Here is a 3,783-nt window from a genome sequence, read left to right as displayed (position 1 = left end):
TCCCTTCATTGCAATGGATATGGTGAGCTTTAGGGGGAATGTCGAGAATGCAAGCTCATCGGGATATGGTGGATAGTGGTAGCGTGTGAACACCAATCTACTCATGTGTATGTGTGGACAATAATGGCGGCATCCAGTTGGCCAAGTGTGTGGACATTAGCTTTATGTTATTTAAGTGTGAACTGATCATAAGGAAAATGTGTTGTGTTTTGTGGAGTGCGGAGCTTCTCTACCTTGTTTGTATTGATGAAATGAGAATAAGCATCATTTAGGTGTGTCTCATGTGTTCCCCTCTATTCTCTTTTCAATTAAGGTATTCCAAGACAAGACTTCTTTATGGATGTTAAGATAAAATATTTAGGACTTCTACTTTTATATTTTGAAAAAAGATGATAATTAAGTAAACATATGAAAATGAAACTTTTTGGAAAGTAAGAACTCACATCACTTTTATCACAAAGCTCAAGATGTTTAGCCTACATAATTTTGTATTTCTCATATCTTGCATTTTAATTTTTGATATTTGAAAGATAAGTTTGATGCAGTAACATGTGAAAATCAAAACAAGGGGATACCATTATTTATATGTGATGCTTCATTCTACCCCCCTTGTGTTTTCTTCATAGCTTTGTAGAGGGAGATAGATTTGATTTGGCCGTGTAATCATTTTGTTAAGCAAAATTTAATAAAGTACACCAAATATTTAGTGAACTCTTTGTGATGTATAAAAGTGATACATGGTAGTGATTGTAGTGATTTTGGAGTCTTTTTTTAATTTTATCTTCTTGATTTATCCTTTTGTTCACAGAGCAACGACTTAAAGCAAAACAACTAGCAAAATATCATCTTAACTTATCCACCATCACCACGACCATGTTTGCGGCCCCTTTGTCACTCGATGTTTTCTACTCTGAAGAAGTTGTATATGCATAATATTACAAACAAAGTGTATGTGCATAGTGACTGAGAAATAGAAGACAAATACCAATAAAAAAGTATAGAACCATCTAAAATTCATGAGAAGATCAAGCTTACCAACCTATGAAAAGAAGATCATACATGTCCTAAAAGAAATAGGACAATACAAACCTTTCAAAAGAAGTGTATGACTATTCGAAGAAAATAGTACACATCAATGGAGGGTTCAACTATCATAGGGAAAGGAAGCATACACTTGTTTGAAAAAAAAATAGTATGCATACCAACATATCAAAGGAAACATACACTTGTTTGAAAAAAAAAAGATTATGCATACCAACATATCAAAGGAATGGTACAGATAAAATGTGTATTGGCATGTCAAAATAATATCAAAGGATGTTACAGATAAAATGTGTATTGGCATGTCAAAATAGAACCATGAGGACACGGCCTAGCGGTAAGGTGTTGAAGTCCCAAGCATGAGGTGATGGGTTCAAAACCTCCTCGGTGAAGACTACCACATGAAAACACACACGTACAAGAGCACAAAAGACTAAAAATAAGAAGCATGAGAATTGTTGTGGATTGTTTTGAAGTTGGGAGTGTATAGTGAATGTTCTTAATCCTAGAACATTAAAACCATAGGACATGGGATTACTTAAAAGGCGTAACTCTTGATCACGGCCGTTAACTCAAACGCCACGCTGCTTTGTAATGTGTATTCGTCTTTATCGATCCAAACAATCGTCGCGCTCTTCTTAATTCGCTGCATGCCTGGATAAAGAAGCTCACACACAGGAATTGTGTTTTGTTCGGGTTTTTTTTTTGGTTTGTTTGTAAGCGTCTGCACTTGCATTTGCGTCTGCTTATGCGCTTTTTTTGTTCGTTGCTTTTCTTCCTCCAGCTGATTCGACGTCATCTGGAGCATCAGTGCAGCAGCGATGGACGGCGATATGTGCCCGGAATGCAAGAAGCCAACGAAGGTGGTTGTGGACTATAGTTCCGGGGATACAATCTGCACAGCATGCGGACTAGTAATGGAGGTGCACTTAATTGACGAGAGACCGGAATGGAGAACCTTCGCCAGTGAGTCCGACGACGCGGGCGATCAGATTCGTGTGGGTGGTCCGTCGAATCCTTTACTGAGAGATGGGGGGCTGGGAACTGTGATTTCCAGGCCGGCGATGGGTGGGGGGGCGGGGACTGGTCTTCAGATCTCGGCTCTCGAGCGCGCACAGACTCGAGCTGGTGCTAGCTCAAACCGCGATCGCGCTCTCTTGCAAGCATACAATGGCATAGGGGAGATCGCAGCGCGACTGTCTCTACCATCCACTTTCAAGGATAGGGCAAGTGAAATCTATAAGCAACTGGATGACATCAAATCCGTCTGCACAGGAGGTAAAAACAGAAACGCTATATTGGCTGCATGCCTTAATATTGCCTGTCAAGAGGAGGAGAAGCGGCCCAGAACTCTGAAAGACATTTGCGAAGCCGCTAACAGGTTGAAGGAAAGGGATATACTCAGTGCGCAGAAGGACATTGTTAAACAGATTGAAGCAGCAACAGGCAAATCAATGGAGCTGCGATCAGTCCTACGCGCTGTGGATTGCTTGTCGAGGTTCTGCTATAAACTCCACTTGGGCTTTCTGTGGATTAAAGCCTCGACCGAGCTCGTCAGGAACGTTGAACAGTACTTGGACGTTAGGAGAAGCCCAGTATCCGTAGCTGCAGCTGCCATCTACATGCTATCCCAATTGTCAGATGAAAAAGATGCTCCAACTCTGCAAGGCATAGCCTCTGTTACTAAAGTGTCGCAGAGAACCATTAAAAATACTTACAGAGATGATCTCTATCCTCACGCCTCCAGAATAGTGCCGGATTGGTTCGCAAAAGACCATGACCTAACCAAGTTACGCGGTTCTTCGCCCTGAACAAGCTAGCTTTCTGCAGCTTGTTTCTTGCATCCTTGGACAAGAGAACATCCCATTGTTAACTTCTGCTACGCTGCCCTCCCCTTCTTTGAGTAAGTGAAAAACCATTGTTTCCTATGCTGACTTGATGAACTAGACCATGACCTAACCAAGTTACGCGGTTCTTCGCCCTGAACAAGCTAGCTTTCTGCAGCTTGTTTCTTGCATCCTTGGACAAGAGAACATCCCATTGTTAACTTCTGCTACGATGCCCTCCCCTTCTTTGAGTAAGTGAAAAACCATTGTTTCCTATGCTGACTTGATGACCTAGATCATGTATCCAAGTTTATTGACCATACCTTCTTATAGTTTATTCAACCCACCTGGAATACAGTTGATCATTTAATCTCAGGAAAGGCTGATGGAAAACACTCTTTGTTGGACTCTCATGCGTGCACAGTTTCAGAATCCATTATCTCTGAATTTCGAGTGCTTTTTGATGACCCATTTTTTAATACAAACTTGCAACTTTTACCAAAAACCATAAATAGGTCCCTATATAAGTACATTTATGTAATTCTATCTCAAAAATGGGGCAAAAATGTGAATTGAAAAACTCTTTCTGTTGTGAATGTAGTGCTTTTAATGTAATTCCCCTTGAGATTGAGAAGGGACTCAATGGCATAGTTGTACTTATATGCATGTGCATGATTGGAAAGATAGTTTGTCAAAACCGTGTGCATGAAAGCATTGCCCTTCATTTTGAATCCGTAAATAAGCAAGAAAAAATAGATGTTTTCACTCTTTCATCGTTTATGACGCTTTAATGTTGTGACCCCCCAATTTTCCAAACTTTTGTCGCTATAAAATCTAAATCATAGGTAGCACTGCCAACCCTCCACATGCACCACACATCCCCTCGACACGCGAAAGGTAGTGGTATAAGTCATCT

At 40.6% G+C, this 3,783-nt stretch overlaps 1 pseudogene; it reads left to right on the top strand.

Annotated features, from left to right (window-relative positions):
• The first annotated feature begins 1,700 nt into the window (after positions 1-1,700).
• Positions 1,701-3,225, top strand: LOC147612521 (transcription initiation factor IIB pseudogene; annotated as a pseudogene).
• Positions 3,226-3,783: the final 558 nt, after the last annotated feature.

The sequence above is a fragment of the Cibotium barometz genome, chromosome 45 (genome assembly GCF_041138505.1).
Source record: "Cibotium barometz isolate CiBa-2024 chromosome 45, ASM4113850v1, whole genome shotgun sequence".
In the NCBI taxonomy this organism is placed as follows: Eukaryota; Viridiplantae; Streptophyta; class Polypodiopsida; order Cyatheales; family Cibotiaceae; genus Cibotium; species Cibotium barometz.
The sequence above is the reverse complement of the archived record's forward strand: the minus strand, read 5'-3'. Positions and strand labels throughout refer to the sequence as shown.